General features: G+C 41.8%; 1 pseudogene across 1 annotated transcript; it reads left to right on the top strand.

Annotated features, from left to right (window-relative positions):
- Positions 1 to 1160: 1160 nt before the first annotated feature.
- LOC308262107 (activator of 90 kDa heat shock protein ATPase homolog 1-like) lies at positions 1161 to 2174 on the top strand (annotated as a pseudogene). Its single transcript has one exon. The product of its transcript is annotated as an activator of 90 kDa heat shock protein ATPase homolog 1-like (transcript).
- The last annotated feature ends 13434 nt before the right edge of the window (positions 2175 to 15608 follow it).

The raw sequence follows: 15608 nt of genomic DNA on the forward strand, positions 1-15608 counted from the left end.
CAGTGGCCCACAGTGGTGACTTGCTTGACAGTATAGTTTTATTGTTTGCCTTCTTTTCTCTGTCTTCTTCTGGTCAGCATACTAATGCTTCCTGCTCTCCCCTATAAACTATATGGATTTGCAACTTTTGGGAAATCCAAACTAAATTTAATTGGCTCAAGATCACTCAGTTAGTCATTTGAACCTAGATTATAACTCCAGACAGCTTTGAGAAGTCCTTTTCCTGGCACTTAAAACAAGTGATGTTAGAGAAAAGGCAGCACTGAAGAGGCAGCGCTTAAAGGGCCCTAGAAGAGGGGCCAGAGTATTTATAGGCTTGAGATGCTCTGAGGTTCCATCCACCAGATACTTATTGAACTTCTACCATGAGCCAAGCCTTGGGCTAAATGCTGGGGCTGGGGCTGGGAGTGGGCTCAATTTGTTGATTCTTGCATAAGTCTAAAATTATTGTCCAAATTCTCTCTGAATATGATGATAGAAGTCATAGTGAAATTTTTTGGTTGATAAAGCCTTCTAATGTGAGGAGGATTTTGGTAGCAGTTTCTGAAGCTTCAGCATGAATTATTGTGCTGGGATAGAATGATGTAGCTCCAGCTAAAACACAAAATATCATAGACTGAGTGACTTAAATAGTAGAAATGCATTTTCTCACAGTTCTGGAGCCTGGGAAGCCCAAGATCAAAATGTCAGCCAACTGAGTTTTTAGTAAGAGCTTTCTTCCTATTGTGCAGGAATCTCTGTGCCCTCCCGTGGAAGAGAAAGAGAGACCTCTAGTCTCTCTACCTTTTTTTTATGAGGACACTAATCCAATTGGACAAGGGCTCCACTTTATCATCTCATTTAACTGTAAAGTATCTGAGGCCCTAGTTCCAAACCCAGTCAAATTGGCAGTTAAGACTTCAACATATGAATTTGAGGAGGACATAATTGAGTTTAAATTGAGTTTATAGCAATGAAGCTCTGGTACAGATTTCTGCAAGTGTTCATATTTTTGAAGCATTTTTGTTTCATTAATAATCATTATTGAGGGAAAAGCAAGCCAGGAGGTGCTGCGGCCGCTACTAGTAGTTTCTAGGCGCTGCCGCGCAGCTGGGACCAAGCGGTCCTGAGGCTGTGGCTGCGGCTGCTTGGGAGCTGGTGGCGGCGCGATAGGAAAGCTGATGGCCAAGTGGGGTGAGGGCTACCCACGCTGGATCTTGGAGGAGCGGGCGGACGCCACCAACGTCAACAACTGGCACTGGACAGAAAGGGATGCTTCAAATTGGTCCACGGAAAAGCTAAAGACACTTTCCTTAGCAGTGCGGGTGCAAAATGAGGAAGGCAAGTGTGAGGTGACTGAAGTGAGTAAGCTTGATGGAGAGGCATCCATTAACAATCGAAAAGACAAACTCTTCTTCTTTTATAAATGGAACATCAAACTGAACTGGACAGGTACCTCTAAGTCAGGAGTACTATACAAGGGACACGTGGAGATACCCAATTTGTCTGATGAAACAGCGTAGATGAAGTGGAGATTAGTGTGAGCCTTGCCAAAGGTGAGCCTGACACAAATCTCGTGGCCTTAATGAAAGAAGAAGGGGTGAAACTTCTAAGAGAAGCAATGGGAATTTACATCAGCACCTTCAAAACAGAGTTCACCCAGGGCATGATCTTGCTGACAGTGAATGGAGAGTCAGTAGACCCGGCAGGGCAGCCAGCACTGAAAACTGAGGAGCGCAAGGCAAAGTCTGCACCTTCAAATGCCCAGGCCAAACCTGTTGGTGTCAAAATCCCCACTTGTAAGATCATCCTTAGAGAAACTTTCCTGACATCACCAGAGGAGCTCTATAGTGTTTACCACCCAAGAGCTGGTTCAGGCCTTTACCCATGCTCCTGCAACGTTAGAAGCAGACAAAGGTGGGAAGTTCCAAATGGTGGATGGCAACGTCTCTGGGGAGATTAATGATCTGGTCTCTGAGAAACATATTTCGATGAAGTGGAGGTTTAAATCTTGGCCAGAAGGGCACTTTGCCACCATCACTTTGACCTTCATTGACAAGAATGGAGAGATGGAGCTGTGCATGGAAAGCCGAGGCATTCCTGCCCCTGAGGAAGAGAGGACGAGGCAGGGCTGGCAGCAGTACTACTTTGAGGGCACCAAACAGACCTTTGGCTATGGTGCATGCTTGTTTTAGGGCCAGCAGCGAGGGCTCCAGCCTGCCCAACACTTAAGTCCAGCCATCTCCTGACTGGGGCTTATGGCTCACAGAATTGCACCATCCCAATAACTTGGGGTTGGGCCCCCCGCTCCATGTATACCTTGGGTTTGTGCATGTTTTCTGCTGGGTGGGATCAGAGGGTGATTTCTCTTTTATGTGTACATACGCTAAATAAACATAATTTTAAAAGCAAAAAAAATAATAATCATTATCCAGGGCATGTTGAGATGGAGTACAAAAGATACCTTTAAAATCTAAAGAGCAGAAGATGGTGAAGGAGAAAAGTGGTGATTATGAGTCCTGCTAACAATTGAGCTCTATTACCACATAATCAGCACCTCTCCTAGCCAGAAAACACCATCAGCAGAGAAATAAAAACTGTAAATACAAGGGACAGAGAAAAAGAGGGCTGGAAGAACAACCAGACACCATAAAAGAAAGCAGCTTGCAGTGCCACGGCTGGAGCCATGGCACAGAGCCACACCGGCGCCATCTTCCCTCATAGCACCAGGCTCCAGAGAGGAGGGGGACTAAGAACTGAGCTCAAAACTGGAGAGGAGATACGCCGGCCTCACGGCTGAGTACACAGCAGCAGCGCCATATTGCCGGCGGCAGCAGCAAATTCACCGGACGGCTCCAGATCAGTGCACTCAACAAACCACCAGGCTCCAGAAAGGAGGGGTGAACAGCGAACCAAGGTGAGCAGCTGTGGAATAGCCGGGCGGAATTCAGCAGTTTTTTGAACGCAAGGAGAATCTAAAGCTCCCAGGGCCTGGGCTCAGCACACCCTGCAGGGTCTAAGAGCAGAGCTCAAAACCAGAGAATACGCCAGCCTCACGGCCAAGGGTGTGGCAATGGTGCCATATTGCCAGCGGCGGCAGCACCAAGTTCGCTGAGTCCACTACAGCTCCATCAGCGCAGTCAAAACCATGAGTCAAATTGCGGCCCCTAGAGGAGAAATCCCAGTACTGCACTCCCAGGGACTTATGCAGATAGTCTCCCTGGGTGGGAGATTTTTGCAGTCCAACCCAGTGGGGAAGTGGCAGCGGCAGAGATATCACACCATACTTGCAGCTCCCCGTGGGAGAATGCCAAGCCTGGCACCCCCTGGTATAAAGCAGCCTCGATTCACTCCCTGGGTCTGAGACTTTGCGATACAACCCAGTAAAGAGTAGTGGTGACTGAGATACACCACAGACTCGAGATCCAGAGCAACTTAATTGAAGTCATAGTGACCCAGGGAAGAACCCAGAGAGGGCACAAACTTCCAAAATCATGGGAAAGAGGAATAGCAATGGAGCAATGAATGCCCACGACCCCACAACATCAGAATCTGATGACACAGAAATTCAGAGACCTCTAGAAGATCAAATCAGGAAAATAACTGTAGAAATAATAGAGGACTTTCGAAAAGAATTCAGAGAGAGAGTCAAAAAGAGATAAAGGATCCAATCATTGAAGTAAAGGCATCAATTCAAAATATAAACAACAGATTAGACAGCATGGAGAATAGAATCTCACTCTTAGAAGATGATCACTCCAAAAAATGAATGCATAGTCTCTAATTTAGAAAAAAAAATCCAGCAGCAGGAATTTGACATTTAAGAAATATGGGCCCATTTTAAGAGAGCTAAACTAAGAATAATCGGAATAGAGGAGGGAAAAGAAGGTGAAACCAAAGGGATCAATAATCTCTCCAAAGAAGTAATAGCAGAAAAATTTCCAAACATAGAGCAAGAGGTCGATAAACAGGTCCAGGAAACTTATAGAACTCCCTTTAGACAGGATCAGAGAAGAGGATCCCCACGCCACATAAATGTCAAAATGACTAATGTGGAAGCCAAGCAGAGAATCTTAAAGGCAACAAAAACAAAAGGCCAAGTGACATTCAGAGGCAAACCAATTAGAATAATTCCAGACTTCCCGAACCAAGTCATGAAAGCCAGAAGGGCATGGAGTAACATATTCCAAAATCTGAAGGAAAACAACTTCCAGCCAAAAATTTCCTACCAAGCAAAACTATCTATCAAATTAGATGGGGAAATAAGAAGCTTCCATGACAAACAGCAACTGAAGGAATTTATGTCTTCAAAACCAGTGCTAGAAAAAATACTCAAGGAGATTAACTACAAAGAGGAAATAGGTAATACACACCAGAACCAAAGAAACAAGAATTCCCATCCAGCAGACAACTACACAAAGAAGAATAAACAGTATCTCAAACAGAAATAAAATCTTAACATGTTAGGAATTAAAAATTATCTCTCCATAATCACACTGAATGTAAATGGCCTCAACTCCCCATTAACAAGATATAAAGTGGCAAAATGGATTAAAAACCAGAATTCATTCATCTGCTGCTTACAAGAAACACACCTTACAAGTAAAGATAGAAACAAATTCAAGGTAAAGGGTTGGAGCAAGGTGATCCATGCTAATGGAACTCGAAGACAAGCAGTTGTAGCAACTATGATATCAGACAAGTTAGACTTCAAACCCAAACATATTAGATGAGACAAAGAAGGTCATATTTTACTGGTAAAAGGAATAATCCAGCAAGAGGAAATAACAATAATCAACATCTATGCCCCAAACATAGGTGCAGCTACTTTCATACATCAAACTCTTTGTGACATGAAGTCACACATAATCCCAATACAAAAATACTGGGAGACTTCAACACACCTCTCACAACACTAGACAGATCTTCCAGACAAAAGGTCAGTAAAGATGCCTCAGAACTAAAGAACACCATTAACCAAATGGATCTGTTAGACACATATAGAATATTTCACCCAAATACAGCAGAGTTTATATTTTTCTCAGCTGCTCATGGAACCTTCTCCAAAATAGATCACATCCTGGGACACAACATGAGCACTAGCAAATTCAAAAAAATGTTACATACTTTCCTGTGTCATTTCAGACCATATGGAATGAAACTAGAAGTCAACTATAAGAAGACCAAAAAAACAACATAAACTATGGAGACTGAACACCACACTTCTGAATGAAGAATGGGTCAGAGAAGATGTAAGAGGTGAAATCAAGAAATTTCTAGAAATAAATGAAAATAAAGATACAACATATCAAAACCTCTGGGACACTTTGAAGGCAGTATTAAGAGGAAAATTTATAGCACTGAGTGCTACATAAGAAAAACAGAAAATCTTCAAATAAATAACCTAACGACACACCTCAAAGCCCTTGAAAAGCAAGAACAATTGAACACCAAAGCCAGTAGAAGACAGGAAATTATTAAAATTAGAGCAGAAATTAACGAAATAGAGAATAAAAAAAATACAGAAAATCAACAAAACCAAAACCTGGTTTCTTGAAAAAATTAACAAGATAGTTAAACCACTAGCCAACCTAACTAAAAAAAGAGAGAATCAACCCAAATATGAAGATAAGGGATGAAAAAGGAGAAATTACTACTGACAGTGTAGAAATCCAGAGGATTATCAGAAACTACTTTGAAAAACTATATTCCAAAAAAACAGAAAATCTGGAGGAATTCAACAACTTCCTAGATAAATACAACCTTCCTAAACTGAGTCAAGAAGATATAGAACACTTAAACCAACCAATAACAATCAAAGAGATTGAAACAGCAATAAAGAGCTTACCATCAAAGAAAAGCCCAGGACCAGATGGTTTCCCAAGCAAATTCTATAAAACCTTTATAGAAGAGCTAACCCCAATGCTCCTCAAACTATTTCACGAAATAGAAAAAACCAGGACTCTCCCAAATACATTCTATGAAGCCAACATCACACTAATACCCAAACCGAATAAAGACAGTTCAAGGAAGGAAAACTATAGGCCTATATCTCTGATGAACTTGGATGCAAAACTATTAAACAAAATACTAGCAACACGCATTCAAAACCACATCAAGAAAATCATACACCACGACCAGGTAGGGTTCATCCCAGGGATGCAAGGCTGGTTCAACATATGAAAATCAATCCATGTAATTCACCAGATAAACAGAATCAAAGACAGAAATCACATGATCATTTCAATAGATGCTGAAAAAGCATTTGATAAAATTCAACATCCATTTATGACAAAAATACTGCAGAGAATTGGAATAGAAGGAACATATCTCAACATTATTAAGGCAATCTATAATAAGCCCACCGCCAACATGATATTAAATGGGGAAAAACTTCAAGAATTCCCCCTAAAAACAGGAACGAGACAAGGATGTCCATTATCACCACTTCTCTTCAATATAGTACTAAAGACTCTAGCCAGAGCAATAAGGCAAGAAAAGGAAATCAGAGGAGTACACATAGGAAAAGAAGAACTCAAACTTTCACTGTTTGCAGATGACATGATACTATATTTAGAAAACCCAACAAACTCAACCAAAAGGCTCATAGAACTGATCGACTAATTCAGCAAAGTAACTGGATACAAAATCAATCTTAAAAAATCAGAAGCTTTCCTGTACACCAACCATAAATCCACTCAAAAAGAAATTCAGAAAACACTTCCACTCAGGATCTCCCACAAAAAAATAAAATACTTAGGAATAAACTTGACCAAGGAGGTAAAATATCTCTACAAAAAAAATTATAAAACACAGAAAAAAGAAATTGAAAAAGATCTTAGAAGATGGAAGGATCTTCCATGTTCATGGATTGGGATTGGCAGAATAAATATCATTAAAATGGCCATCCTTCCAAAAGTGATCTACAGATTTAACACAATGCCCATTAAACTACCAAGACCATTCCTCACAGACATAGAAAAATCAGTCCTTAAATTTATCTGGAATAACAAAAAGCCCAGAATAGCCAAGGTAGTTCTCAGCAAAAAAAAAAAAACATGCAGGAGGAATCACAATACCTGACTTTATACTACAAAGCCATTGTAATAAAAAAAACAGCATGCTACTGGCACAAAAAACAGATACATAGACCCATGGAACAGAATAGAAGACCCAGAAACAAGTCCACACACTTTCTGCCAACTGATTTTTGACAAAGGGGCCTAAAACATACACTGGAAAAAAGATAGCCTCTTCAACAAATGGTGTTGGCAAAACTGGTTAACCATATGCAGAAAATTGGAAATTAATCCCACTTTCTCACCCCCGCACAAGAGTCAATTCAAGATGAATCAAAGACTTGAAAATCAAGCCAGAGACCTTGAAGTTCCTATAAGAGGGCATAGGTCCAACACTGCAATACATAGGCACAGATAAACACTTTCTCAACAAGACCCCAAAGGCACAACAAATTAAAAAGCGAATTAATATGTGGGATTGCATGAAACTGAAGAGCTTCTGTTCAGGAAAGGAAACTATCAAGAACCTCAATTGAGAGCCAACAGAATGGGAGAATATTTTTGTCACCTACACCACCAATAGAGGACTAATATCTAGAATATACAGAGAACTTAAGAAACTCAACACTAAGAAAACAAAGCATCCAATAACAAAATAGGTAAACAAACTAAATAGACCCTTCACAAAAGAAGATATTCAAATGGCCAATAAATGCATGAAAAAATGCTCAACATCCCTGGCATTCAGAGAGATGCAAATCAAAACTACCCTGAGATTTCACTAACTCCAACTAGAATGGCAATCATTCAAAACACAAACAACAATAGATGCTGGCAAGGATGTGGAGAAGTGGGAACTCTAAGACATTGTTGGTGGGATTGCAAATTAGTGCAACCACTTTGGAAAACAGTATGGAGAATCCTCAGAAGAATGGGAACAAATCTACCATTTGATCCAGCAATACCACTTCTGGGTATCTACCCAAAAGATAGGAAACCAAACTACCAAACTAATGCATGTATATCTATGTTCATAGCTACACAATTCACCATAGCCAAACTATGGAACCAGCCAAGATGTCCAACAGATGAATGGATTACAAAACTGTGGGATATGTACACAATGGAATTTTACTCAGCCATAAAGAAAAACACAATTACATAATTTACAGCGAAATGGATGGAACTGAAGGACAGTATGCTTAGTGAGATTAGTCAGTCACAAAAAATAAGAAATCAGATGCTTTCCCTAATATGTGAGAGTTATGGAACAATGGGTCATAGGAGGAACTCTAGATGAAAAAGGAAATCCTTAGGAAAGCAAACAAGGCAGCCTAAAGGAGGAGAAAGGAGGGGGGAAGAAGAAAATCTCTAAAACACACAATGTACTTAAATATATCGAAGTCAACCACTAAGCCAAGCAAGGGAAGGAGGGACGGGGAGTGAATGGGGTGGGAATTGGTAGGGGTTAAATCAGTGATGTGTACATGTATGTACGCACAAGCTTTTTACCCCAGTATGATATATGAATATAATGCACCAATAAAAATTTTAAAAAAGAAACCTAAAAATAAATAAATTAATAAAATAAAATCTAAAGAGCACAAATGTGTTGATTGGATGGCTCACTACTCTATCTTAACGAAGCCCATTCAACTGCCTTCCAGGGCAGTTCATGATGCTACCCTGGTGAGAGGACACAGTCCTACCTCAAAATCTTTTCCTTACACATCTCCCACTTCCTCTCAAAACTCAGCCATTTTCCTGAGACCATGCTGTGTCTCTTTCTCTGACCTTGAAGATACCATTATGTTGAAAATTATCTAGGTTAGAAGCTTCCTGCTTTGGCCAAATAGGTGGGTTTCCTGGCTACCAGTTCAAACAGCCCAACCTTGGAATTTAAACAAGAAACCCCAATTAATGACTCTACTCTTTTTGCCTTTCCTCTTTCCCATAGGCAAATCGACAATCATCCATTTTTTGTTAACCAAACAGATTTTAGGTGTAAGATACTGTGCCTTATACTTTTCCTGGAACTCTACCTTCAAGGAGCTAACAGAAATAGAAAGAAAGAAGATGAAAAGACAGTACGATAAGGCCATTATTGTGGAATTATGGATGCCCTGCACTGAATTCACCTGGGCTCACTGTTAAGAAACCCTTTATTGCACACTGGGTCCCCAAGCATCTGTCTCACTCTTGGCCTTCACCTAAGCATGTCGCTAGAACCACTAAAGGCCACTCCAGCCAGTGGAGAAGGAAAAAGGAGGGGAAGAGCCAGCCTCCCGCTCTCCAGTGGAGGAGTCTGAAGTGTATTAACATGGTCCCCACGGTCTTGGGAAGGATATTTCCCAGTGATAACCCACACTTCAATATATACTTTATTGACTTTTCTCTCTTCTCTCACTGTCCTCACTTTGTCATTTGTGGTTCTAGGAATCACTTCCCAAATAAAGTACCTGCACTGAAGCCTTTGTGTCAGCATTAAAAAAAAAACTCAGACTAAAACAGCCATTTATTACAGTAAGCAAACACTCAACTCATGAGACCTTTCCCACACCAGTTTCATTAGCAATCATTATCCAGCAATCCATTAATCATTAACCAGTGTCTATGACAGACACACATACTGAACATGGCTTTTCCACTGTATGTGGAACATGATACAGTGACTGCAGGATCCCAGGGAGGGGAAAAGGATAACAATGACATTCCAAAGAGGCTCTGAAAAAAAAGACAGGACTTGTCACCTGTCATCTAACAACTTAGTGGTTCAAGAATCATCTGAGGATATCAGATGGGCTGTTTCTGGTTGCAGTTGAGTCCTAACAGAGTAGGAATCCGTGGTGGACATGACCATTTCTGGGAGTGGGTCATGTTTGCTCCTCTTCACTATCAATGGCCACCTGCTGTAGTGACTGAGGACCACCAGACAGCTGCCAGCAGCTTGTGAATGGATCCATTCATGCCTTCCCACATCCATGGATGACTTTCCCACATGGACACAGATATGTGGCAAGAGGGAGGCCTGTAGAGCTGCCTTCAACTGGAGGACGTGCAGAGTAATCAGGAAAGTAGCTTTTGGTCTCTAGTGCTCTAAGTGGTCATGTGAGCATGGTGCCTATGGTGTCTGCCATTTGTGACTCAGCATTCTGGTGATGTGTACCTTGAATATATAATATGGAGACAAATTGAATTAACCATTTGTTCATCTTGCTCATTGTAGTAAAGAGATACTGTTTTCAAGACCTCTCCCTAAAACAGAATAAATGCTTTAAAAAAGTAGTAGTCACTGGGCATGGTGGCACATGCTTGTAATCCCAGCATTCAGGAGGTTGAGACCAGAGGATCGTGGTTCACAGAGAGCCTCAGGTACATAGTCAGGCCCTCTGCGACTCAGTGAGACCCAGTTTAAAAATAAAGAATAAAAAAATAGGGAAGGGGGTGTAGCTCGGAGATCAAATGCCCCTGGGTTCCATCCCCAGACCAGCAAAAAAAAAAAAAGTAGTAGTCAAGAAATTCTTTAGTTTTGAGGCGAGTTAGATCAGTGTGTGAGGGGGAGGGAGATATTCACAGTGGCAAGGTATATACTGGATTTTCAAAACTGGCCACCAACCTGATAGTTCTCTAGAAGACAGTGGTAAGATGCAGAGGCAGGTGTGCCAGAATTGTTTAGAGACACAGGAGCAGAAGAACTGGGCAGGAGCAGTGAGTTTGCATGGGATCTGGAAGAAGAACGAGGTTGAAGAATCTTGATCATCTTTTCCTTGTGATGGAGACAAAGGTAAGTTTTAGTTTCTTTACATCCTTAACTCTGGTGACTTTGACCTTCATCCAGTTCTCCCATCATCACTCTGTATCAGACTTTGAAACTACCCCTCCACCACCTGGAACTAGAGACGTTTTGCCTTTCCTCTGTGCTCTCTCCCGCTACCTTATCCTTTTCTCCTGGACCCTCCTTGACAATGGGCATATGTTGAAAGGCTGGTTTTAAAGCTTGTGTCTATTCTTCATTTCGGTTTCCAGATAGGATTTCCAACTGGCTGTCTTAAGAGCTCCTCGCAGTCATCATGCACCATGTCAGACTCGTCTTCACTTACAAAACATGCTGATCTGCTGCTCTCTAATTCTTATTTATTTTTGGTATTGGGGATTGAACTTAAAGGATATTCTACTTCCAAGCCACACCACCACCCTTTTCAATTTTTTTATTTTAAAACGGGGTCTAGATAAGTTGTTGAGGGTCTAGCTATGCTGCTGAGGCTGGCCTCAAACCTGCAAACCTTTCTGTCTCCGTCTCCTAAGTACTAGATTATAACCACACCAAGCTCCCCCTAGTTGTTTCTAGTTCTTTGAACAGCACCACTATCCTCTATCAACCAGGCTTCCAAAGCCCCAGAAGAAAGAAAATAAAACTGGGAGAAATAAAGTGTTCTAAAGAGAATATCAGATGCCACACTGGGTATTTCCACACCCTACCTCCTTCAATCTTCACAAAATGCAAGGAGGTAGAAATAGTTATTCCATTTGTAAGGAAGGAACCCGAGGCATAGAGGAGTTAAAGAATTTGCCTGAAAGAAGAGTTAAAGTTGCTATAACAAATTGGGCTCCGATTCCTATCCAGATGTTGACCTCCAAGTTTATGCTGTCTTCATCCCTCACCAAAGTCTCACACTTTCCCTTTACCCATCACTTCTACCTGCCTTATCTCTCCATTCCCTCAACCACCATTCTTCCCTAATGTCACCCCTGATGAGAGATCTGAGATGGGTTTCCTTGTGCCAAGAGGGGAAGCCATAGAGAAGCACAGTATTGGATCTGCACCCATGTAAGAGCTGTGTGCACCAGCCTAAGGTCAAACACATGGTCTCTGGCCTCAGAGGAATTTACAATTCAGTGTAGAACATAGCAAAGAAATGGTGGGAAGAAGGTGAGAGAAAAGGGTGGGAGGCAGAGAGGAGAGAGAAGAGGATGTGGGCTGGGGAGTGAAGCAGCCAGTCTCATGGTCTCCCATGGAACTCTGTTGTCTGTTCAGCCCAACCCCATTCCCAGCACTGCCCCCAGTTCTCTCTGCCATCCAACAGGCGCAATATGAGTGGCCATAATGGTACAAGGCAACCCTCTTCCCCTCACATGGTCCCACAAACAAAACTGAGCTGTCTAAAGAATTGCTTCTGGGGTGAGTATTTGTAGGCACTGATTACAATTCTTTTCTTTTGGCTAACATTGTTGAGCAGTTACCAACAGGCCTTACTTCATGCTAATCACTTGCGAGGAATCATATCACTTCATCCTTATGGCAAGGAGGATGCAGTTTACAGATGGGCAAAGTTAGGCTCACAGAGACACACATAGGGTCCTGAGGTTGAACCAGACCCAACCTCTCTAGGACCCCATACTCCTTCTGATGGCCAACCTAGTAGAAAAAGAAAAAGAAGTTCCTGGGAGGGGTGTGTGTGTGTGTGTGTGTGTGTGTGTGTGTGTGTGTGTGTGTTCATTGTAAAAGTGTGGGAAAATGAAAACCCTATGTTATCTCATCTCACACACACAAAAAAAACACTGTTAACATGTTGGCATGTATGTTTCCAAGGGGTTTCAATGCCTGCATATACTATTTCTCAATTAAAAACAGGATAGACAGTGTGTACAGTGTTGTAACTTTTGTTTATCAACAATATATCCTACATTCATTTCCTTATCATAAATAGTCCTTGGTGATACAGGAGAGTACAGAACTCTACATTCCTTCAAATGAGTGGAGCATAACTTATTTAACTAATCCTTTATCATTAGACACTCAGGACTTGGGTTGGGTTGTTTTTTCTGTTTTTTGCCCTTGTAAATAATGCTGATGGACTGTGTGGTTGGAGACTTCCAGCTGGGCTCCTCACCCTCCAAATCTCATGCAACAATACAATGGAGGGATCAGGGTCTTGAAACATGACACTTCCTTGGTCCCAGCCTACTCCTCACTCTCCTGTCTGCCAGGTAAAGCCTGCTATCTCTTGGGTCCCAACTCAAATGCAACTGCTTCAGAAAGCCATCAGACACTTCCTAGACCAGATCCAGCTCCTGGGTTGTTTGTACTGATAGCCTCACCCAGATCCTTTGTTGCATTTAACATGATTGTGATCAATTATTTGGCCATGTGCATCATCTAATGATGATCTATTCTCCTCAACTTATGGGCTTTAGTAGAGCAGTGTGTACAACTCCACATTTCACTGTCCTTCACCCAGTGCCCAGCATGGGCATGCTATAGGCACCTCCTGAATGCTCTTAAATAAGTTAGTGAATGACTTTATCTAGTAAACAAACCCAAGGATGTGAACATCCTGCCTTTTAAGAAAAAGCTCTGGGAGTAGAATTGTGGAGTTGAAGAACATGTACATTTTAAGGACTTTTCATAAACTGCTCCAATATCCCCCAGAAGGCTGTGATGATGTCCAACACTAGCTCATGGAGGGTGGATCTCCTTTGCAAGTTATTTAAAAGATATAAAGTGACTGGCCAAATTACACAGATCAGTATTGGAAGTTCCTTTCCCAGTCAAGTCGAGTGTATTAGCACAGCAAATGGTCATTTTACAAACTGAACTCTGAATCCACAGAGCAGCTCTTTCTGCTTGTGTGCTTATTATCCCTGTCTGATGCTGGTTCTGCTCAAAGATCCTAGGTTTCCCAATTACTGCAATGGTGACTACCACTGTTCACGTACCTTCCATTTGCTGGGGATCTACTGTTAATATACCGAGCCCATGCACAACCCTGAGACAGATAACATGATTACCTTCAATCACAACTGAGTGACTGAATCACAGAGAGTTTTGGTGGCTTTTTGAAGTCCCATAGTTAACCAGTAGTGGTGACATTTGGATGCACACAGTCTTGATTTCAGTGCCTATGCTCTTAAGGAAGCACTGGGCAGCATACAGTTTCAATAAGCAGCCCCTGCTCTACCAGATCCCGCCTTTAAGCTTCCTTAAATTAAAAAACAGAATCTCACATCCAGTTGTATTTCCAAATAGTTCCTCTGAAGATTAACGTATCTGATACAGGCCATGTGTCTTAAATCCACTCATGTTCAATATCCTAATTTCTATATTGTTATCATTGCCACTTTACAAATGACCAACCGAGGCTTAAATAAGTTATGCAGGTTGCCCATACAGGGTAGAAAGTGGTAGAGCTTTAAATCTGAATCTGCCACCTGTAACTCCTTCCCACCTCCCTTAGCCAACTCTCAGCTATACATATTGTTTACTCATTTAGTAACTTTTTAGCCAAGTCTTTGATGAAATAAACTTGTCTGCTAGAGAAAGTACTTGAACAGGAGGTAGTAGGTGCTTTTTCAAACACTGCCACTAACTTTATGATCTTGAGCATAAGAAAAATGATTAATTTTAAAACTCCTTCAAATTCTAAATTTTGTGCCTCTGCACATTGGGCCATGGAAAGAACATGGATTCTGACATCAGAAAGATCTGTTCCCAAAATGTGAGTCAGCACTCTAACTGATGGCTCTTAATGCAGCAAACTTTCTGAATTTAATTTCCTCACCAGTAAAACTGCACTAATAATATCTTCCTTTCTGTATTATTATGGGAATTCGCACTATGCATTGGACCATTCCTGCAAATTAGCCTCTATTGGGGGTGGTGCTAGCAGCGCTGAGGCCTGTGGTGCTGGCGGTTTGCTGGGGACTTCCTTTCCCTGCCTGCATAAGCCTTGGTCTCACTCAAGAAATGCTACACACACACACACACACACACACACACACACACACACTCATCACCAAGCAATGCCTAAAACATGCTCACACCCTTAAACCTTCCTGTGCCTATGATGTATGCTTTTTCTAGCTATCTTAAGGTGACCTTCACTGGTACGGAAATTCTGAAAATGTACAGTCAGAGTTGCGTAATGGTGAGGCTAGCCTATAAAGGAAACAGCTTTTCTTTTTCTTCTCTACTTTTTTTTTTTAAATCAACTTGAGGCATTCCCCTTGTGGGCGTATGATCTCCCCAACAGCAGCCACAACCAGAAACCTAGGTCTGCTGCAACTGAGCACACAGAGGTGCTGAGCACCTGGCCTCCTGCAGGCCCTGAGCTTCGCAGCAGTTCCATCTGGTGCTGCCTAAGGCAAGGCTGGCCACACTCCAGCAGCAAATGCACAGGGGTTGCTGTTCCTCCTTGGGGAAAAATGGCTCTGAGAGAACCTCTAGTCAAATCCCAATAGCTTAAGACACCAGAAATAGCAGAAGGACCAAGGCACACAATTAATCCACCACCCATCAAATGGGTGGTCCAGGTAGAAAAATAAGCATAACTATCTCAGCAAAGGTCACAGGAACCAGCAGGTCATTTCAGAAACAAGAAGAGAACAACAATAGTTCTGGTTGTCCTTAACCCTACCTGCACATCACTATTCCCAGGAGAAAAAAAAAATGGGCAAATGTGTGGGGAAGTATAACAACAGCTAATGCTAGGGATTGAATCCAGAGACATTCTACTTCTCAGCCACAGCCCAGCCCCATTTTATTTTTTATTTTGAAACCATGTCTTACTAAGTTCTAAAGGGCTTCACAAGTTGCAGAGGCTGTCCTTAAAC

The sequence above is a fragment of the Muscardinus avellanarius genome, assembly GCF_963383645.1.
Source record: "Muscardinus avellanarius genome assembly, chromosome: 4".
Classification (NCBI taxonomy): Eukaryota; Metazoa; Chordata; class Mammalia; order Rodentia; family Gliridae; genus Muscardinus; species Muscardinus avellanarius.